We start from the raw sequence: 24,454 nt of genomic DNA, 5'->3' as shown, positions 1-24,454 counted from the left end.
GACTTCCTCCTGGGCATGGGGTTTGAGCAACTTGACATGCGTGCAATCCAGGGCAGCTATCACATTGGGCATGCCTGCCATCGCATAGAACCTTGTCTTAGTGTTGTTCACCTGTGCCAGGGTGGTTAGGAGTGCAATGAGTTGACCCACATGCAGCAGGAGTGCATATAGCACCTCCACCAACACTTTGGAGAATGTTGGCTGCACTAATCCGTGCAGCTGACTTAACGTATGCTGGAATGTGCCAGTTGCTAGGAAATTCAGGCTAGACCCTAACTTCACCAGCGGTGGTATGGCTGTGTGGATGCCAATCCTGCTCTCAAAGTCTCCCTGGATCATGCTGAGGACATGTGCTATGCTCTCCCTATCGAGGCGGTACAGGGTTAGGATAGGCATGTCACAGAGGGTCCATGTTGTGGCTCGTACATGGGGTATGGGTGCGCGCCCGACATGGTGCTGCCTCCTCCTCCTCTCATTCCTCCTCATCATCCTCTCCTGTCCAATGCCTCTTGTGCTGTCTATTGGTCCTCCAACCTCTGTAGCGCTATGTTGGCCTGGAGCAGCTGCAGGCCAATGCTGACTGCAGCCATTGGCAGCATTGTGGTGTTTGGATGTGTGTCAGTAACAGATGTGACCTTTGTTAACTCCTCCATGCTGCATTGGGTTCACCTGGATGCATTGGGTGCACCTGTGGCCTCATTCCCCACACCTGCATGCATTTTCTGCCATTTGCCGCCTGCTTTCAGGCAGAGGTTTCGCCGCCTAGAGTTTGGCTGTGTTCCTGCCATTTTTTGGTGTCGCTACCGGAAGGGTAAGCTTCGTGATGTAGCAGTGTTGCCATTGTGGCAGTATTACCGCCACCGCTGAGGGGGGGCAGTCGGTGCCCATCGGCACTGGATTCACTGGCGCCTTTTTTTGCGGTTCCCTGTTTACTAGCACAGGTGTTTCCGGGGATGGTGGGCCACCTCATGGGTAGTTTGCTGGTCCGGTAAATGCTCTAGTGTCCGTTGTTAACGCCACTTTTTACCTGGTAAGTTTGGAATTAGGTTCAGAGTTCTCTCCAGAAGCATTGTTTCATGGAAACCCACTTTCCTGATTTCTAGTTAATGGCAATGAGAGCAAAACATATCAGGGGCATGTCCCTTTTCACCAAAATGATTAGCTGTAATAGTACATGTTTTGTGCTCTGATGTTTGGCCAAATACCCCTTCCAGCCTAGAATCACCTTTTGGGTAGTCGTACCACCGCAGAGCCATCTTAAGCACTCCACCAAACCAAAGGAATTAAGGAATCCAGAATACAGGTCACGCCCCCCACCCATCGCACTCACAACCTATACGTTTATATGCTGTCTCACAGCATAATGAGCACGTTTACTCCCTTTAAGTCTCCTTGCCCTCTTCATTCTTGCTCTAATCAGAATGATAAACAAGTAGCAATTGAATACCAACATTAGCAGTCTACAAAGGGGTTACTGTTCTAGTACATACAGGATGTCTTTTATCAATAACATCCAGTAAGGTAGATGTAGTATTAATGCAGGACCGTATGTAAAAGGTACATGTAACCCATAATAGACAGACAACTCACATTAGCTGCCTCACAGAATGCAAAATTGCTCATGCATGGATAGAAACCACCAATTGGAAGGAAGGAGAATGCTACACATACCATAGCATGGATAGTGGAGGCAGATTAGAAGATACCAGGAAGGTGTCTTTATCCAGACAGACTGAGATCGGAAGTGGGATATGGTTTTAAAATAGTGTTGCCATTAGATATCAAAGAAACAAATGCCTGTGGTGTGCGATATAAATATTCTTGCTATTACCACAGTGAAACCATGAATAAGGCTTTCATGAAGATCATACCATTAGAAGGAAATCACTAGGAAGGGCTGACAATTTTGAAAGGTTTTTGGGACTGGGAATATTGAGAGGTATGGCAATACAAGTTTAATTAGATGCCCAGGATCACACATTGGTTAAGGGGTGAAGGGGTGAAGCTGGGATTTGTGCCAACTCTGCAATTTCTGCACTTGAACACTTTCTTGTCCAGTTCTTACCAAGAACTAAAACAATTTCATTTTTTTTTTTTTAAACAGACTTGGAAAGTATACAAATCACATTACCAAACATGACCATTTTAAAACAAAATATTATAGATGAGTGTTATTCAAAATGGGAATGATTCTACCTTCATTCTCTCCATCAAGGGAAGTATACAAGAACCAGCCTACTAAATCGATGTGATTTGACAAATTGAATCTGGGTTTATCTTTTGTATTTTAAAGCTTTAAATACTTCCAAAACAATGGCTTATGCCATTTTCATTCATAAACATGCATAAAACCTTTGACTTTTATCAAAAAGCAAACTGTTTTTTTGTGTCATACAAGCAGACCTTAAAATATGCTTGCCTGAGTCCTGCAACATATGGTCTGCTCTCTTCTGTCTACCAAACCTTCCACCCAAATTGCCTACATAAGAATAAATATCAAGTACTGGGCTTAATGTTACCACCAGCATGCAAGAAGACAAACTTCACAGAAGACAACACATTAATGTAAGATATATTACATGATTTGACCAAGATCACTGTATCGTCTTTTGGCAAATCCTGGATACAAACATGAATGCTGTTGTTCCATAGTCTTGAATTTGGATACTCATTCACCTCTTGGACTAACTGTTTATGCCATCGTTGGAGGCGATTGCCTAGGTTTCACAGTACCCCATCTGAACAAACCAATTTCTAGACCTTCACCATACAGATGACATGTTAGTTTTTATAGCAACCCCTATCTGGTACAAGTACATTGCTGATAATAGCAGATGGTGTACTGCAAAACCAAATATATAAGAAGGCAGGTTTATAAACTTTAGACATAGGAAAGGCTCAGCCAGCCTTGCTGGAATGTGATATTCTAATTTGGCATATGAACACATAATCCTGCAATGGGTGCTTCACACACTGAGCTAACTTCTGAACCATTGTGGCACTCAATTTATCAATATGCATTTCACCATTGCCTATTGCACACAGAAAGCAATACGTGATTAATTGATCAAGGCAGAATGCACTCGTTAAAACAGAAAGGCAATGGGTTTAGAGCCTCAACAGCACTCCATAAAATATCCTGATGTGTTCTATTTAAGACTGGTGAACAATGGAATCTTACTTCTTCAGATCGGCTAGACTTATGGGGCCCCCTCCAAGGTGGGGGCCCTGGGCAAGTGCCCTGTTTGCCCTCTCATAAAAACGTCTCTGTACCACCGTACAAGGGCCCACATGTGTATTCAATAGCATACGCTACGCGCTGGCTTTCAGAAGTAGCGTACTCGCTCTGCTAATTCTTCGTTCCAGTAAGAGGAGGATGAGTAATGGTTCCTTTCATAATTGTATTGCAGTTCAGGCAGTTAAGCCGTAAATATGTCCCTTTCCATTGTTCTGCAAGAGAACTGCTGTTTATCACTTGCACGTTTCTCGGCGGAGACGAGCACATCATGTCTCTCTTTTCCTATATGTCAACTGCAGCAATGTCTCTCTCCATATGTTTAAATGGAGGCAACTGACTAAAAGGCAGACTTTGCTTTGTGCTCTGAGGGTCGACAGTGCAGGGGCCATTTAAAGGGTGGAAAAGCGAGAGCAGCTCATGTTTCTATCCAGTCTGGTTTATAACAATACACATTTCGGGGTCTACTAAAGCGGGTGCCTTGTCAAAGCGGCTTCATGGGATTTAACATTGCAGATGCTTAGATCAAGCTAGTAGACACGATCAGGGACAGCAGGGGGCATGCGTCATGGGCAGCTGCAGAAGTTGTGCTCCTTTCCCTAGAAAAGTAAGGACTGGGGAAAGGAGAAAAGGGGAGAGACTCCTGGGATAGAAATGAGTGAGATAGGGGTGGAAATGGTTGTATACGAATTGTTCAAACTACAATTGTTCGAATTACAATTGACCTTTGCACAATTGACCGAATTGTGAAGGTCAATTGTTACATATATGCAGGGGAAACCCCCGCAACGTCCCATATATATATATATATATATAAAACCAAACCAATATATTTCACAGACCACGGTAGTGGCCATGTAGTTATGATTAAGTTGCTAATCCCATAGGAAGAGCAATTTTTGGGTGGCTTATAACTTCGCTCCCCCTGGACGAATCCTCACCAAACTTTGCAGACAAAGTATATGGTCCACTCTGATTTTCTTTTTTTTGTGGAAAGTTTAGTGAAGTTTGGTGCAGGGGAGGCAAAGTTCTAAGGGGGGTCCCAACATTTTTTTTTCCCATAGAGTGAATGGGGAAAAAACTTTGCTCACGCTAACCGCTGAAAACGCTGGATGGATTTGCCCCACATTCATCCATATGGGAGAAGCGATCGAGATATGGATACGCTCTTTGTAAACATCTGGGGTTCTGGAAGACCTTGTAAGGGACTTGTAAGGAAGGCATGGTATCAAGAGTAAGACAGACACAAGTGACCACAGTTCAAGGGTGTTTATTGAACTTCAACTGGATTTGAAAAACGCCTATATGAACCTAATTCTAAAGATGGGAGCAAGCTGCGACCATCAAATAATAATAACACAGTCCTAGTGGAGTCTCTGTCAAAATGAAAAGGGCCTATACTAATAAATCTATTGCCTATCCTTACTTCTAAATACAAATGGTGTGGGACAACAATGTAGGCAAAAAGAAAAGTGTTCAAGAAATATGTCAGGAGAGTTGAGCAGTTGGCTTCCCTTCCCCTCGTTTTCGGCACGGGACAAGGCAGCACGCTTGAGCTTCGCACACACTCTGGCTTTGTTAGCACGAGGATGCAGCTCAAAACTTTAACATCATGGCCTTCTGTGCCAAAGTCTCTTTGCCATTCAAAGTCTCCTCTTCCAGAGGGCCTGATGAAACAAACAAACAATAAAGTTATTTTCCTTTTAGTATTTCACATGTACACAATTTTCTTAGGTGATTTACTATTCACCTTGGATCCCCCTCCGCAAGGCTCAGATCCACTTTAACTCAATGTTCTCAGGATTTTGACGTATCCAATTTCTCGGGTGATTCTCGGTCCACCCCGGATGCACCTCTGCCGGGCTCATATCCGTTTTAAAACAATGTTCTCAATCAGCCTCCCTCCACCTGTCTCGGACCAATTTATCTATTTTAACACACACTTGCTTTAACACAATGCTTTTCAATTGATCTCCCTCTGCCGGGCTTTGACCAACTTAATCTACTTTGCCATCAACTTTCTTTACTGTATCAACAATGAAGACTTTCAATTGTGCACAGGATTTTGCTAGACCCGTCACATGACCACTTCGATAAACAATTCTTTGCCACTCTTTCACTTTTGTTAACTCTCAGTTGGATACCTTACAGAGACCTTCGAATGAGCACACACGTGATGCCGGACCACTCGGTTAAAGGTATTGTATCTTGGTTTCAAAGTTCAGGCACTCATCTGCAGTTCAACTTTCATTGGGTTGGTAATCAACCTTGGCTTGAACACAGACCGGTCTGGTATCGGTCTCCCCAACTCACCGGCTGTGTGTTTTCATTGATGCTACTTTGTTGTTGGAGCCAAGGACAGTACCACAGCAGCTGGTGATTTTTTGCACCTTGCATATCGATGCAGGAAGGCCCAGGGTACCTCCGACACACAATGCAGAATTCTTCAGCCTGGTTTCCTGGTTTTACGCTTTCTATTCTCAAGGCTTCATGAAAGTAAAGATTCTTTGTCGAAAAGGTCAAGGAACTTCCCTCCTTGTGATCCCCTTCTGTTTCACCATCTTTCTTCGTGTGTTAAACTGCCATCTTGGAACTGCTCTTTCCTCGTGTGTTTTGCCTTGATCAAAGTGTGCTCTCGTGCTCCGCCTTTTATCTGTGTGGGGAAGTGTAATGGAAGTCAGGTGTGTGTGTGAGATGGTCAGTAATTGCCTGACCTTGCCTGACCATTGTATTGGGGCACGTCAGGTATACAGCTGAGGTGTTAGTCTGTTTTCTCTCATAGCAAGCTGTCTGTGAAAAAGTGTTCATGTTGTAAAAGGGGGGGGGGGTTGGGTTCCTAAGTATCCTACCTGGTAGGATGGGTAAAGTTGTTACAGGAAAGGGGATACCGCATCTCACCATCCAGTGTCCCACTCCCCGAAGACCGCCTCACCCAGGTGTACCTCCCATATTGGTCCACCCCCAGGAACTGGATCCAAAACCAATGGCCTTGTCCTGGCCACCGGGATGATAGATCCCAGAGAACTAGTAGGTGAGACAACTTTGGGTTTCTCAAAGACTGAAGGAGGCTTTGCAACTGTGCTTATTATTTTATTTTTTTGTCGCTTTGTGTTTGGACAGACTGTATCAAATGTGTGTGGCAAGCATCTAAAATTAAACATTGCCTTGGTGATCTAAAATGAATACGACCATTAGTAATAACCACAGCCCGACATTTTCCAAGATGAGAGGACATTTTGAGAGGTAAAATGGTGTGTAATCTCATGCAAAGGTGTTAAAATAAAGGAAATTATTTAGTTTTACTTAAATTGTAAACTTGCTCTTTTCAAAATTGTATAATGTAAATTGCTCAACATCACTTCCAGTATACACAGTATTGTAGTAATAATAGGAACCTTGCAAACTGACTCATAGAGAAAAGCACATTATCAAATCTACATGAACCATTTCAATTGTTTTCTGATAGACGGTTATTATTCCAGATGGACAGCCTGGTTCACCCCTAGTGTACTCTTTTAAACATCCCTATGGGGAGAGCTAAAATAGCATCAATGTTGGTTTCTGGCTGTTTTACATAAATTCAAAGAGCATTTTGCAAACAGAGGAATGACATCAGATGTTTATATTTGTCAAATATGTCTGTGATAAGAGGGTTATATGAAAAGAAAATTATTAAAAACCAAAGTAGTGTCTAGTTGTCAATGTATCAATGTAGCCCATATAACTGAACCTTCTAAGAGCAGAACTATAGTTCGAGATATAATGTCCCTTCCTGGACAGGGTACACTACAAGCAAAACAGGCATGTACAGGAAGAAAGGCATGCTGGTTTTTCACATTCAGCAATACATCAAACAAGGCAAAGTACAATAAATATTCCCAGACATGCCTTTCATAGAAGAAAACGGTGGAAAATACAGAAGGAAGGGGGAGGGAAGTGAGAAGGGGAGATGTTGGAAAAAGGGAAAGAATAGTGAGGTGGAAAAGGAAGTCGGATTAGGAAGAAAGGGAAGATGAGGGAGGGAAGAAATGGTAAAGAACAGGTCATGTATCGATACAAGAATATGACAGTACAATAACAACTTCAACAAACACAACAGCAGAGTAAAGAACAAATAGGTCAACATAGAAGTCTAGGGGCCAGATTACAGAAACGTTGTACAAGTGCAAGTGCGATTTTGCTTGGTATACGCACTAAGGCACTAGGGCAAAGTTTACTCTAGAGCAAAACCCTATTCTTTTAATGCTTCTTTAAATATTTTTTTCACCAGAGCAAAGGTTGCGATAGAGCTCTTAGCACACGGGCATACTTTGCCCTATTGCAAAAATGCATTAAAAGAAAATGTTTTTGGGAACGAGGGCAAACTATGGCAAACTATAGGCAAACTATATCGTGCAAACTTGCAGACAAAACGCCTAATTCCAAGTATTCCCTTATAAATCTGGTAATACTGGCAGTCCAGTATTAGCATTTCCAGCTGGGTGTGCAGGGGAATCCCCGCCATACCACGAGCACACGGGCACTCACACAAACCCATGCCGGAAGTGGTAATACTGGATTGCTGGTATGAGCGGATGAATGTTAAAAACTGTCGTCAATACTGGATGCAAATAAAGGGGATGACATAAAAAATTTCGTAAACACGGGATTGCCGTTAATACCGGCCCAGGAACTTGAAATGCTGTAGAAACCGGAAGAAGAGCAGCAGCCATCATTAAAACCCCAATCCAACTATCTCCAATTTCCCACATCCAACCAGGCCCAGAACAACTTGAAAAAGTTGTCACAGGAGCAGAGCACTCCAGGCAAGGAATCCAGCCAAGACAAGCCCAGGTTCGCTGACGCTGACCCAGCCGTGCTAGCCATTGTTTTGCAGTATTCAGAAGAGTGGTTTAGAGCCAGGCAGTGCAAGACAAGCTGCCAGAGGAAGAGCGCCATATAGGGTGAGGTGGTGGATAATTTGACAGCTTTCGTGACTGTTCACTGCACGAATAATCACTGTTGGAAGAGGTGGAATGACCTCAAGGCCAAGGTACGCGAAGCCATAGCCAAGCACAGGAGGGAGTGCACAGCCGCTGCTGGCGGAACTTTTATATGAGCAATATGAGAGGGACACCACACCTGGTTCAGTCCAGCCACACCCTCAAGCCCACATAGTCTGACACCACTGCCTGTAGTCAAACTGCTGGCAATACGGTCACGACTGGGCCAGATTGAGCCCAGCAGGCTGACATCCACACAATGGCAGGGGAACAACTCATAGAGATGAGTGAAATACGCAACTGCATGCAGCGGTGCAACCCGCCTCTTAGCACCTGCCCAGCGTTATGCAACAGCTGCCATGGTCACACGTGACCAGAGTTTCCACTAGCACACAGACACCTCATCTGGCTCAGCAGAGGTCCTAACACTGTCCATGTAGTTAACACTGCAAAACATTTGTGCACAGGTTTCTGAGCCCTCCACTTCTAATACGCCCACTGAGGGGACACAGGAAAGTACGCCCAGGTGAGGTTCCATGCGCCACCTCACCACAAGGCTCTAGGAATCAGAGCCTAAGCCCAATTGCGCCAGAAAGTAGGCACGGACAAAGTAATGGTGCTGATGCATAATGTTGGGGTGGGTAATTGGAGAGGCTGTTGTTAGGGTGGGTGATTGGGGACGGTGTTGTTGGAGTGGGTTATGGGCTCGGATGTCTAATATATGTATATTTTGAATGACAATATAAATACGTTTCACTTGCAAATTTGATAGGACATCAATCATGGTGTCTTTATTGCATGCAGTTAACAGTGAAGGATGCATTGCCAGGGATAATGGTAGGTAGCATCAGAAAAAGCTCTCAATTAGCTCTTGGCGAGCCATTCGACCAACCTAGCCTCTGCATGCGCACTGTCCTCATGTGTGCCACCCGCAGGCACGGCATCATCATCATCAGGGATCGGGGGGCATGTCCACATCTAATGGCAGAGGTATGTTATGCTGGATGCATATATTGTGCAACATGGCAGATGCTAGCTCAATCTTTCCCACATTGTCTGGCTTGTACATCAGAGCTCCCCCTGTATGGTGTAGACATCGGAAGCGTGCCTTCCATGGGCCAATTGTGCGCTCAATTGCCATCCTGGTCCGAATGTGTCCACCATTGTATGCCACCTCCTGTGGTGTCTGGGGCTTCCTCAGGGGAGCCATCAACCATTGGAGCTGTGAACATCAGGAGTCACCTGCAAAGGGCACAGACATGACAGCATGTAATTGGGTACAGTGGATAGGTGTTTCATTCCAGCAATGAGACAATGGTCAGGCTAACACGACAGGTCACATGTGGTTGCACAGTACACATATTTGCATATGGGCCATTGGATGTGGAGTGTACTATTTCTGTTATACATGTACATTTCAATTGGTGGTGCTTCCATGAGGCGCAGATAATATGAATAGTGCTTCCGGGCCCAACAAGGCAATTTGGGAAAGTGACAAACAATGCCAAATGACATTTCATATGCAATCATGGGCCTAATAGGCCTTGTGGCATTTGGATGTGCAAGTGCAGCGAAGAGACGTGCAGGAGATAGGGGAGGGGGCAACAGGTATGGCAATGTGCTGTTGTGGGTCCGGGAGTGAAGTGCTAAGGGGTGCCAGTATAGGGGCCCTGGCAAGGTGCTGGGGCGGAGTGGACCCAAGGGTGGTGTGCACAACCACCAGGAAGGGTAGCTGCTGGGGCTCTGGTGGGAAGGGGTCAGAGGGTGCTGGTGTCGAGTAGGCAGGGGCCTGTCACCCTGTGAGTGGATCACATCCCAGATACATAGCAGCCATGGTTGTTGGCACACAGAATTGATGTGGGTCACATGCCATGGCTTTTGCTACTGAGGGGTCCCTCTGTGTCATTTCATCTGTCACACATCTCATGTATGGTGATGATCTGACAGAGTGACACAGTGTGCACCCCATGTGCCTGGTTCTCATTGCTGTGATGTGGGCCTGTAGCTGGCAGGTGTCCTTCTGCACACAAAATGTGTGTCTGTGGGTCAGCATCCCATGCTGACGCACAGTGGGCCATGCAGTTCAGTGATACACTTGTATGATTATGTGATGGGTGTCCCTGCTGATTGTGTCATTTGACCTTGGTGCAGGGGTGTGTGCATGTTGGAAATACAACTCCTCAAGGGACATTTGCACCCCTGTACACATGGTTTCTACTCACCTACGCACCCATGCCTGGGGCCAATTGCAGGCCATGCTTTCTGTGTGTGTGTTTTCACTGTTGCATTGTGGTACCTGTGGTCCTGTTTGTCTGTGGCTGTTTGGGTTTCACAGGTTGCCCTTTCACTGCAGATCAGTGTGTCATGTCACAGGACTTTGGACTGCAGCCTCGATTGTGTGGAGTGAGGGGGTAGATCCAGTGTAAGTGCGGGACTTCCCGGGCCATCATTGGCATTGTGACTACTCCCCAGCCAATACAGTTGTCTCAGTGTACTGTGACTTATACTCACCCAATGCCCAGGTACGTTGCCTTCTATGCCCCTCCATGTACGCTGGCACTCTGCTGTTGTGCAGAACTGTGGCATCATGGGTTGAGACTGAGAACCGGGCACAGCAGTGGGTGCTCAAGAGGTCTGCATCACAGGTGATCTGAACATTCAGTAAATGGCACTGCTTCCAGTTCCTGTAGACTTCCTCCTGGGCATGGGGTTTGAGCAACTCGACATGCGTGCAATCCAGGGCAGCTATCACATTGGGCATGCCTGCCATCGCATAGAGCCTTGTCTTAGTGTTGTTCACCTGTGCCAGGGTGGTTAGGAGTGCAATGAGTTGACCCACATGCAGCAGGAGTGCATATAGCACCTCCACCAACACTTTGGAGAATGTTGGCTGCACTAATCCGTGCAGCTGACTTAACGTATGCTGGAATGTGCCAGTTGCTAGGAAATTCAGGCTAGACCCCAACTTCACCAGCGGTGGTATGGCTGTGTGGATGCCAATCCTGATCTTAAAGTCTCCCTGGATCATGCTGAGGACATGTGCTATGCTCTCCCTATCGAGGCAGTACAGGGTTAGGATTTGCATGTCACAGAGGGTCCATGGTGTGGCTCGTACATGGGGTATGGGTGCGCGCCCGACATGGTGCTGCCTCCTCCTCCTCTCATTCCTCCTCATCATCATCCTCTCCTGTCCAATGCCTCTTGTGCTGTCTATTGGTCCTCCAACCTCTGTAGCGCTATGTTGGCCTGGAGCAGCTGCAGGCCAATGCTGACTGCAGCCATTGGCAGCATTGTGGTGTTTGGATGTGTGTCAGTAACAGATGTGACCTTTGTTAACTCCTCCATGCTGCATTGGGTTCACCTGGATGCATTGGGTGCACCTGTGGCCTCATTCCCCACACCTGCATGCATTTTCTGCCGTTTGCCGCCTGCTTTCAGGCAGAGGTTTCGCCGCCTAGCGTTTGGCTGTGTTACTGCCATTTTTTGGTGTCGCTACCGGATGGGTAAGCTTCGTGATGTAGCAGTGTTGCCATTGTGGCAGTCTTACCACCACCGCTGAGGGGGGGCAGTCGGTGCCCATCGGCACTGGATTCACTGGCGCCTTTTTTTGCGGTTCCCTGTTTACTAGCACAGGTGTTTCCGGGGATAGTGGGCCACCTCATGGGTAGTTTGCTGGTCCGGTAAATGCTCTAGTGTCCGTTGTTAACGCCACTTTTTACCTGGTAAGTTTGGAATTAGGTTCAGAGTTCTCTCCAGAAGCATTGTTTCATGGAAACCCACTTTCCTGATTTCTAGTTAATGGCAATGAGAGCAAAACATATCATGGGCATGTCCCTTTTCACCAAAATGATTAGCTGTAATAGTACATGTTTTGTGCTCTGATGTTTGGCCAAATACCTCTTCCAGCCTAGAATCACCTTTTGGGTAGTCGTACCACCGCAGAGCCATCTTAAGCACTCCACCAAACCAAAGGAATTAAGGAATCCAGAATACAAGTCACGCCCCCCACCCATCGCACTCACAACCTATACGTTTATATGCTGTCTCACAGCATAATGAGCACGTTTACTCCCTTTAAGTCTCCTTGCCCTCTTCATTCTTGCTCTAATCAGAATGATAAACAAGTAGCAATTGAATACCAACATTAGCAGTCTACAAAGGGGTTACTGTTCTAGTACATACAGGATGTCTTTTATCAATAACATCCAGTAAGGTAGATGTAGTATTAATGCAGGACCGTATGTAAAAGGTACATGTAACCCATAATAGACAGACAACTCACATTAGCTGCCTCACAGAATGCAAAATTGCTCATGCATGGATAGAGACCACCAATTGGAAGGAAGGAGAATGCTACACATACCATAGCATGGATAGTGGAGGCATATTAGAAGATACCAGGAAGGTGTCTTTATCCAGACAGACTGAGATCGGAAGTGGGATATGATTTTAAAATAGTGTTGCCATTAGATATCAAAGAAACAAATGCCTGTGGTGTGCGATATAAATATTCTTGCTATTAACACAGTGAAACCATGAATAAGGCTTTCATGAAGATCATACCATTAGAAGGAAATCACTAGGAAGGGCTGACAATTTTGAAAGGTTTTTGGGACTGGGAATATTGAGAGGTATGGCAATACAAGATTAAATGAGATGCCCAGGATCACACATTGGTTAAGGGGTGAAGGGGTGAAGCTGGGATTTGTGCCAAATCTGCAATTTCTGCATTTGAACACTTTCTTGTCCAGTTCTTACCAAGAACTAAAACAATTTCATTTTTTTTTTTTAAACAGACTTGGAAAGTATACAAATCACATTACCAAACATGACCATTTTAAAACAAAATATTATAGATGAGTGTTATTCAAAATGGGAATGATTCTACCTTCATTCTCTCCATCAAGGGAAGTATACAAGAACCAGCCTACCAAATCGATGTGATTTGACAAATTGAATCTGGGTTTATCTTTTGTATTTTAAAGCTTTAAATACTTCCAAAACAATGGCTTATGCCATTTTCATTCATAAACATGCATAAAACCTTTGACTTTTATCAAAAAGCAAACTGTTTTTTTGTGTCATACAAGCAGACCTTAAAATATGCTTGCCTGAGTCCTGCAACATATGGTCTGCTCTCTTCTGTCTACCAAACCGTCCACCCAAATTGCCTACATAAGAATAAATATCAAGTACTGGGCTTAATGTTACCACCAGCATGCAAGAAGACAAACTTCACAGAAGACAACACATTAATGTAAGATATATTACATGATTTGACCAAGATCACTGTATCGTCTTTTGGCAAATCCAGGATACAAACATGAATGCTGTTGTTCCATAGTCTTGAATTTGGATACTCATTCACCTCTTGGACTAACTGTTTATGCCATCGTTGGAGGCGATTGCCTAGGTTTCACAGCACCCCATCTGAACAAACCAATTTCTAGACCTTCACCATACAGATGACATGTTAGTTTTTATAGCAACCCCTATCTGGTACAAGTACATTGCTGATAATAGCAGATGGTGTACTGCAAAACCAAATATATATGAAGGCAGGTTTATAAACTTCAGACATAGGAAAGGCTCAGCCAGCCTTGCTGGAATGTGATATTCTAATTTGGCATATGAACACATAATCCTGCAATGGGTGCTTCACACACTGAGCTAACTTCTGAACCATTGTGGCACTCAATTTATCAATATGCCTTTCACCATTGCCTATTGCACACAGAAAGCAATACATGATTAATTGATCAAGGCAGAATGCACTCGTCAAAACAGAAAGGCAATGGGTTTAGAGCCTCAACAGCACTCCATAAAATATCCTGATGTGTTCTATTTAAGACTGGTGAACAATGGAATCTTACTTCTTCAGATCGGCTAGACTTATGGGGCCCCCTCCAAGGTGGGGGCCCTGGGCAAGTGCCCCGTTTGCCCTCTCATAAAAACGTCTCTGTACCACCGTACAAGGGCCCACATGTGTATTCAATAGCATACGCTACGCGCTGGCTTTCAGAAGTAGCGTACTCGCTCTGCTAATTCTTCGTTCCAGTAAGAGGAGGATGAGTAATGGTTCCTTTCTTAATTGTATTGCAGTTCAGGCAGTTAAGCCGTAAATATGTCCCTTTCCATTGTTCTGCAAGAGAACTGCTGTTTATCACTTGCACGTTTCTCGGCGGAGACGAGCACATCATGTCTCTCTTTTCCTATATGTCAACTGCAGCAATGTCTCTCTCCATATGTTTAAATGCAGGCAACTGACTAAAAGGCAGACTTTGCTTTGTGCTCTGAGGGTCGACAGTGCAGGGGCCATTTAAAGTGTGGAAAAGCGAGAGCAGCTCATGTTTCTATCCAGTCTGGTTTATAACAATACACATTTCGGGGTCTACTAAAGCGGGTGCCTTGTCAAAGCGGCTTCATGGGGATTTAACATTGCAGATGCTTAGATCAAGCTAGTAGACACGATCAGGGACAGCAGGGGGCATGTGTCATGGGCAGCTGCCGAAGTTGTGCACCTTTCCCTAGAAAAGTAAGGACTGGGGAAAGGAGAAAAGGGGAGAGACTCCTGGGATAGAAATGAGTGAGATAGGGGTGGAAAAGGTTGTATACGAATTGTTCAAACTACAATTGTTCGAATTACAATTGACCTTTGCACAATTGACCGAATTGTGAAGGTCAATTGTTACATATATGCAGGGGAAACCCCCGCAACGTCCCATATATATATATATATATACACATATATATATATATATATATATATAAAACCAAACCAATATATTTCACAGACCACGGTAGTGGCCGTGTAGTTATGATTAAGTTGCTAATCCCATAGGAAGAGCAATTTTTGGGTGGCTTATAACTTCGCTTCCCCTGGACGAATCCTCACCAAACTTTGAAGACAAAGTATATGGTCCACTCTGATTTTCTTTTTTTTGTGGAAAGTTTAGTGAAGTTTGGTGCAGGGGGGGCAAAGTTATAAGGGGGGTCCCAACATTTTTTTTTTCCCATAGAGTGAATGGGGAAAAAACTTTGCTCACGCTAACCGCTGAAAACGCTGGATGTATTTGCCCCACATTCATCCATATGGGAGAAGTGATCGAGATATGGATACGCTCTTTGGAAACATCTGGGGTTCTGGAAGACCTTGTAAGGGACTTGTAAGGAAGGCATGGTATCAAGAGTAAGACAGACACAAGTGACCACAGTTCAAGGGTGTTTATTGAACTTCAACTGGATTTGAAAAACGCCTATCTGAACCTAATTCTAAAGATGGGAGCAAGCTGCGACCATCAAATAATAATAACACAGTCCTAGTGGAGTCTCTGTCAAAATGAAAAGGGCCTATACTAATAAACCATTTGCCTATCCTTACTTCTAAATACAAATGGTGTGGGACAACAATGTAGGCAAAAAGAAAAGTGTTCAAGAAATATGTCAGGAGAGTTGAGCAGTTGGCTTCCCTTCCCCTCGTTTTCGGCACGGGACAAGGCGGCACGCTTGAGCTTAGCACACACTCTGGCTTTGTTAGCACGAGGATGCAGCTCAAAACTTTAACATCATGGCCTTCTATGCCAAAGTCTCTTTGCCATTCAAAGTCTCCTCTTCCAGAGGGCCTGATGAAACAAACAAACAATAAAGTTATTTTCCTTTTAGTATTTCACATGTACACAATTTTCTATTCTATTCTATTCTATTCAAATTTACTATTCACCTTGCATCCCCCTCCGCAAGGCTCAGATCCACTTTAACTCAATGTTGTCAGGATTTTGACGTATCCAATTTCTCGGGTGATTCTCGGTCCACCCCGGATGCACCTCTGCCGGGCTCATATCCGTTTTAACACAATGTTCTCAATCAGTCTCCCTCCACCTGTCTCGGACCAATTTATCTATTTTAACACACACTTGCTTTAACACAATGCTTTTCAATTGATCTCCCTCTGCCGGGCTTGGACCAACTTAATCTACTTTGCCATCAACTTTCTTTACTGTATCAACAATGAAGACTTTCAATTGTGCACAGGATTTTGCTAGACCCGTCACATGACCACTTCGATAAACAATTCTTTGCCACTCTTTCACTTTTGTTAACTCTCAGTTGGATACCTTACAGAGACCTTCGAATGAGCACACACGTGATGCCGGACCGCTCGGTCAAAGGTATTGTATCTTGGTTTCAAAGTTCAGGCACTCATCTGCAGTTCAACTTTCATTGGGTTGGTAATCACATGTTTTTTATACACTGTTCACGCCAACACTCACCATACAATGTTGCCGCTTGCAACCTTGGCTTGAACACAGACCGGTCTGGTATCGGTCTCCCCAACTCACCGGCTGTGTGTTTTCATTGGTGCTACTTTGTTTTTGGAGCCAAAGACAGTACCACAGCAGCTGGTGATTTTCTGCACCTTGCTTATCGATGCAGGAAGGCCCAGGGTACCTCCGACACACAATGCAGAATTCTTTAGCCTGGTTTCCTGGTTTTACGCTTTCTATTCTCAAGGCTTCATGAAAGTAAAGATTCTTTGTCGAAAAGGTCAAGGAACTTCCCTCCTTGTGATCCCCTTCTGTTTCACCATCTTTTTTCGTGTGTTAAACTGCCATCTTGGAACTGCTCTTTCCTCGTGTGTTTTGCCTTGATCAAAGTGTGCTCTCGTGCTCCGCCTTTTATCTGTGTGGGGAAGTGTAATGGAAGTCAGGTGTGTGTGTGAGATGGTCAGTAATTGCCTGACCTTGCCTGACCATTGTATTGGGGCAAGTCATGTATACAGCTGAGGTGTTAGTCTGCTTTCTCTCATAGCAAGCTGTCTGTGAAAAAGTGTTCATGTTGTAAAAGGGGGGAGGTTGGGTTCCTAAGTATCCTACCTGGTAGGATGGGTAAAGTTGTTACAGGAAAGGGGATACTGCATCTCACCATCCAGTGTCCCACTCCCCGAAGACCGCCTCACCCAGGTGTAACTCCCATATTGGTCCACCCCCAGGAACTGGATCCAAAACCGATGGCCTTGTCCTGGCCACCGGGATGATAGATCCCAGAGAACTAGTAGGTGAGACAACTTTGGGTTTCTCAAAGACTGAAGGAGGCTTTACAACTGTGCTTATTATTTTCTTTTTTTGTTCCTTTGTGTTTGGACAGACTGTATCAAATGTGTGTGGCAAGCATCTAAAATTAAATATTGCCTTGGTGATCTAAAATGAATACGACCATTAGTAATAACCACAGCCCGACATTTTCCAAGATGAGAGGACATTTTGAGAGGCAAAATGGTGTGTAATCTCATGCAAAGGTGGTAAAATAAAGGAAATTATTCAGTTTTACTTAAATTGTAAACTTGCTCTTTTCTAAATTGTATAATGTAAATTGCTCAACATCACTTCCAGTATACACAGTATTGTAGTAATAATAGAAACCTTGCAAACTGACTCATAGAGAAAAGCACATTATCAAATCTACATGAACCATTTCAATTGTTTTCTGATAGACGGTTATTATTCCAGACGGACAGCCTGGTTCACCCCTAGTGTACTCTTTTAAATATCCCTATGGGGAGAGCTCAAATAGCATCAATGTTGGTTTCTGGCTGTTTTACATAAATTCAAAGAGCATTTTGAAAAACAGAGGAATGACATCAGATGTTTATATTTGTCAAATATGTCTGCGATAAGAGGGTTATATGAAAAGAAAATTATTAAAAACCAAAGTAGTGTCTAGTTGTCAATGTATCAATGTAGCCCATATAACTGAACCTTCTAAGAGCAGAACTATAGTTCGAGATATAATGTCCCTTCCTGGACAGGGTGCACTACAAGCAAAACAGGCATGTACAGGAAGAAAGGCATGCTGGTTTTTCACATTCAGCAATACATCAAACAAGGCAAAGTACAATAAATATTCCCAGACATGCCTTTCATAGAAGAAAACGGTGGAAAATACAGAGGGGAGGGTGAGGGAAGTGAGAAGGGGAGATGTTGGAAAAAGGGAAAGAATAGTGAGGTGGAAAAGGAAGTCGGATTAGGAAGAAAGGGAAGATGAGGGAGGGAAGAAATGGTAAAGAACAGGTCATGTATCGATACAAGAATATGACAGTACAATAGCAACTTCAACAAACACAACAGCAGTGTAAAGAACAAATAGGTCAACATAGAAGTCTAGGGGCCAGATTACAGAAACGTTGTACAAGTGCAAGTGCGATTTTGCTTGGTATACGCACTAAGGCACTAGGGCAAAGTTTACTCTATAGCAAAACCCTATTCTTTTAATTCTTATTTAAATGCTTTTTTCACCAGAGCAAAGGTTGCGCTAGAGCTCTTAGCACACGGGCATACTTTGCCCTGGTGCAAAAATGCATTAAAAGAAAATGTTTTTGTGAACGAGGGCAAACTTTGTCATACTGTTAGTATCGTGCAAACTTGCAGACAAAAAGCCTAATTCCGAGTATTCCCTTATAAATCCAGTAATACCGCAGTCCGGTATTAGCATTTCCGGCTGGGTGTGCAGCGGAATTCCCCGGAGTACCACGAGTACACGGGCACTCGCACAAACCCATGCCGGAAGTGGCAATACTGGATTGCCGGTATGAGCGGATGAATGTGAAAAACTGTCGTCAATACTGGATGTAAATAACGGGATTGACATAAAAAATGTCGTAAACAGGGGATTGCCGTTAAAACTGAAATGATGTGGAAACCAGAAGAAGAGCGGCGGCCATCATTAAAACCCCAATCCACCTCTATCCACAGTTTCCCACAGCCAATCAGGCCCAGAACAACCTCAAAAAGATGTCACAGGAGCAGAGCACTCCAGGCAAGGACTCCCGCTAAGACAAGCCCAGGTTCGCTGACGCTGAACTCCCAGCCGTGCTAGCCATTGTTTTGCAGTATTCAGAAGAGTGGTTTAGAGCCAGGCAGTGCAAGACAAGCTGCCAGAGGAAGAGTGCCATATAGGGTGAGGTGGTGGATAATGTGACAGCTGTCGGGACTGTCCCCTGCACGAAAAAGCACTGTTGGAAGAAGTGGGATGACCTCAAGGCCAAGGTACACGAAGCCATAGCCAAGCACAGGAGGGAGTGCACAGCCACTGCTGGCGGAACTTTTCTATGAGCAATATGAGAGGGACACCACACCTGGTTCAGTCCAGCAACACCCTCAAGCCCACATAGTCCGACACCACTGCCTGTAGTCAAACTGCTGGCAATAGAGTCACGACTGGGCCAGAACGAGCACCAGCAGGCTGACATCCACACTATGGCAGGGGAACAACTCAAAGACATGCGCGAAATGTGCAACTGCATGCAGGGGTGCAACCCGCCGCATAGCACGTGCCCTGCGTTATGCAACAACTGCCATGGTCACACTTGACCATAGGGTCCACTAGCACACAGACACCTCATCTACCTCAGCAGAGGTCCTAACATTGTCCATGTAGTTAACACTGCAAAACATTTGTGCACAGGTTTCTGAGCCCTCCACCTCTAATACGCCCACTGAGGGGACACAGGGAAGCACGCCCAGGCGAGGTTCCATGCGCCGCCTCACCACAAGGGTCTAGGAATCAGAGCCTAAGCCCAATTGCGCCAGAAAGTGAGGCACGGACAAAGTAATGGTGCTGATGTATAATGTTGGAGTGGGTAATTGGGGAGGCTGTTGTTAGGGTGGGTGATTGGGGACGGTGTTGTTGGAGTGGGTTATGGGCGCGGATGTCAAATATATGTATATTTTGAATGAGAATATAAATACTTTTCACTTGTAAACTTGATGGGACATCAATCATGGTGTCTTTATTGCATGCAGTTAACAGTGAAGGATGCATTGCCAGGGATAATGGTAGGCAGCATCAGAAAAAGCTCTCAATTAGCTCTTGGCGAGCCATCCGACCAACCTAGCCTCTGCATGCACAGTGTCCTCATGTGTGCCACCCACAGGCACAGCATCATCATCAGCATCATCAGGGATCGGGGGCATGTCCACATCTAATGGCAGGGGTATGTTATGCTGGTGCATACGTTGTGCAACATGGCGGATGCTAGCTCAATCTTTCCCACATTGTCTGGCTTGTACATCAGAGCTCACCCTGTATGCTGTAGACATCGGAAGTGCGCCTTCCATGGGCCAATTGTGCGCTCAATTTCCATCCTGGTCCGAATGTGTCCACCATTGTATGCCACCTCCTGTGGTGTCTGGGGATTCCTCAGGGGAGCCATCAACCATTGGAGCTGTGAATATCAGGAGACACCTGCCAGGGGCACAGAAATGGCAGCATGTAATTGGGTACAGTGGATAGGTGTTTCATTCCAGCAATGAGACAATGGTCAGGCTAACACGACAGACATGTGGTTGCACAGTACACATATTTGCATATGGGCCATTGGATGTGGAGTGTACTATTTCTGTTATACATGTACATTTCAATTGGTGGTGCTTCCATGAGGCGCAGATAATATGAATAGTGCTTCCAGGCCCAACAGGGCAATATGGGGAAGTGACAAACAATGCCAAATGACATTTCATATGGTATCATGGCCCTAACAGGCCTTGTGGCATTTGGATGGGCAAGTACAGCGAAGAGACTTGCAGGAGATAGGGGAGGTGGCAACAGGTATGGCAATGTGCTGTTGTGGTGCCGGGAGTGAAGTGCTAAGGGGTGCCAGGATAGGGGCCCTGGCAAGGTGCTAGGCTGGAGTGGACCCAAGGGTGGTGTGCACAGCCACCAGGAAGGGTAGCTGCTGGGGCTCTGGTCGGAAGGGTTTGGAGGGTGCTGGTGTCGAGTAGGCAGGGGCCTGGCACCCTGTGAGTGGATCACATCCCACATACATAGCAGCCATGGTAGTGGGCACACAGGATTGATGTGGGTCAGAAGCCATGGCTTTTGCTACTGAGGGGTCCCTCTGTGTCATTTCATCTCTCACACATCTCATGTATGGAGATGATCTGCACACAGTGACACAGTGTGCACCCCATGTGTCTGGTTCTCATTGCTGTGACATGGGCCTGTAGCTGGCAGGGTCCCTCTGCACACAAAATGTGTGTCTGTGGGTCGGCATCCCATGCTGACACACAGTGGGCCATGCAGTTCAGTGAATCACTTGTGTGATTATGTGATGGGTGTCCCTGCTGTCTGTGTCATTTGACCTTGGTGCAGGGGTGTGGTGTGGCATGTTGGATGTACAACTCCTCAAGGGACATTTGCACCCCTGTACACATGGTTTCTGCTCACCTACGCACCCATGCCTCGGGCCAATTGCAGGCCATGCTATCTGTGCGTGTGTTTTCACTGTTCCATTGTGGTACCTGTGGTCCTGTGTGTCTGTGGCTGTTTGGATTGCACAGGTTGCCCTTTCACTGCAGATCTGTGTGTCACGTCACAGGACGGTGGGCAGCAGCCTCGATTGTGTGGGGTGAGGGGGTGGATCCAGTGTAAGTGCGGGACTTCCCGGGCGTCATTGACATTGTGACTACTCAACCGCCAATACAGTTGTCTCAGTGTACTGTGACTTCTACTCACCCAATGCCCAGGTACATTGCCTTCTGTGCCCCTCCATGTACGCTGGCAGTGTGCTGTTGCACAGAACTTTGGCATCATGGGTTGAGTCTGGGAACCGGACACAGCATTGGGTGATCAAGAGGTCTACATCACAGGTGATCTGGACATTCAGTGAATGGCACTGCTTTCGGTTCCTGTAGACTTCCACCTGGGCATGGGGTTTGAGCAACTTGACATGCTATCTGTGTGTGTGGAGAAATAATTCGGTTTAGGCTTCTTCTCATCACTCAAAAATGCATTGTAGGTCAAATGCCATCATATCTGAAGGAAGCCATAATCGTGAAAGACAAGGGAAGGTCACTTAGATCAGATAACTCAAATATACTCAATGTACCTTGGCATAAGACCAACAAAACAAGGCAGGGGTGTAAAGATACTGGTGGGGGGTGCATGTACTTCTGCTCTCTACATGGTAGAGGAGAGGCACAGAGGACCCCAGCCAAGATTCTCTATTGTGGTAGCAATGGACGAGCAATCAAGGCCTAGCTTCTCAGGAGGTGATGCAGGCTGGTTCTTAAGTACAGTGTAGTCCCCGAACCCCCACAAAGGAATGTCCACACACTGTGTTACTGAAAACACAGTCTTTATATAATTAATATTCAAAGGTCTGTACACGATCACAATAACGCACTTTGTACTCGGAAATCAACAATGATAAATATATACAATGCTAAAGTGGTACTATCAATGTTATCAAATCTTATTAAAGTGCATCAACTGTACGGTTAAAATGTCACACAGATCAATAACAAGGGAACCAGCAATAGAGATAGGAAGGAATGCAAGAGGGTTGAAACAATGGGCAGAATACTGGCCCCTACCAATAGACACAGTTCTATGTGGAGATCCCCCCACCTGGGCAACTTGTAAAATAAAGATATATAGCACAAGCCCAGTCCATATATTGTTCAATAGTCTTATTTCCTCCTATAATGTTTTATCCCCCAATGTACCTGGTGGAGTAGAGTTCTTCGAAGACGCGTTGGAGGGTGCTTCTTGAGTGACTCCCTTTAAAGCAGGACCCACGGATCGTCGAGAGGCGTCGAAGATGAGAACTTGTCATCGACTGCGTCGATGAGCAGTTCCAGGGTGCCGAGACCACGGCGTCGATCCAGGCGGTGCTCGTCAGCGACGTCCTGCGAGGATGAGGTGTGGGGAGCACCTCGGCAATGGATTGTTCAGGACCGCAAAGAGTTTCAGAAGAACTGTGGCCCAACAAGGGCGTCGAGTCGTCGAAGTATTTTTGGCAATCAGGTGGCGGGAAACCCACCGGCGAATTCTCCTCAGCGCGTTGGTCGTCCTCGACTTTCTTCGGCGGGACTAAGCGGTCGATGTTGCGGACAAGGGAGTCCTTTGATTCAAATGTTCTTAGGCAAAGGTGCGGGCGGCTCCGGTCGTCGGCGGCGTGGTGTCAAGTGGTCCCCACGGCTGGGCAACACAACTTCGACGGGCCTCCAGCGGTTACACAAACCTGCAAACCCTGGTAAACGGCAATAGACTTCGACAGCGGCGAAGTCCGGGTGCTTTGCTTTGTTCTCCTCGGCAGTCCCATCTCGGGTCGGCAGCCTTTCGAGGGTCTGATTTCCAGGGAGCTTCAGCAAAGTTTAGCGGTGCTCGATGGTCCCTCGGAGCACGGGAAGAGGGCACCTTACCAGGTCCTCTCTCGGATCAGTCTTCGACGAATTCGGCAGCTTTCAGATCAGGTCAAAGCAAATGCAACAGTTCCAGTTACTCTTCAAAGTGTAGACACAGCTTCTGAACAATTTCCAGTGGTGAGAGGTCCCCAGATATACTATCCTGTCTCTCATCCACACTGCTGGGTCACTCTCAGCAGCCAATCATACAGAAGGGCATTCATGCAGTCAGTCAGCCAATCAGGCACACAGCGCATTCAGGCCATCCTCCTCCCTCTCAGACACTCACAACAAGGAATGTGGATTGGGACAAGTACCCAGCCATTCAACACTACACACTGCATTCAGGCCAGTTTCGGGCAGGGCTGTCTCAGTCTTTGTCTCTCATACCAGAAACCAGACAGCCACAACAAGAAGTGCATATTGGTCACACACTCCATTCACCCAGGTCCCACCCACAGGGTGTACCCACAACATACAGTCACTGGGAAGGCTCCAGCTAGTCTGGACTGGACTTCACAACAACACCATATATGGAACTTCCACCCGACAGTCATTCAGGGGGAAGGGACAGAGGCAGGGCTTCCCGGGACTTCGGGAAAACAAGGTAACTGTTACGCTCACCTGGTTCCCACGGGGGCGTCGATCTGAACTGGCCAGCTGTTGTTTCCACCAGTGAGACGCGTAGTGCCGAGATGATGGACTGGACTGGCCCACCCAGCTTCGTTTGTTTGACTCGTAGGAATATCCTTCTGTAATGGAGAAAGGGAATTAACTACCTGTGGAGTTCGAGCGCTAACCCCACCTTCCCCTCTCCCGTAGTTCTTCCCACAAGTCACTTTTGGATTCCCTCTATGCTCTCACCTGATGGTTTGGAAAGATGAGCTCTCCATCCTGCTTCGAGCGCAGGGGCGCGTAGATGACCAGTTTCTTCACTGCGTGGAGGAGTTGGGGAGTTCCAAAATGGTGTTGACTCAAAGAATGCCAACAAGACGCCGTAAGTCTGTAGTTCGTAAGAGTTCAAAACACGTCTGACCTTCACTCTGTCCAATTCC

This window comes from Ambystoma mexicanum, chromosome 2p (genome assembly GCF_040938575.1).
Source record: "Ambystoma mexicanum isolate Mex_15411 chromosome 2p, UKY_AmexF1_1, whole genome shotgun sequence".
NCBI classification, from domain to species: domain Eukaryota; kingdom Metazoa; phylum Chordata; class Amphibia; order Caudata; family Ambystomatidae; genus Ambystoma; species Ambystoma mexicanum.
This window is presented reverse-complemented; position numbering follows the sequence as displayed.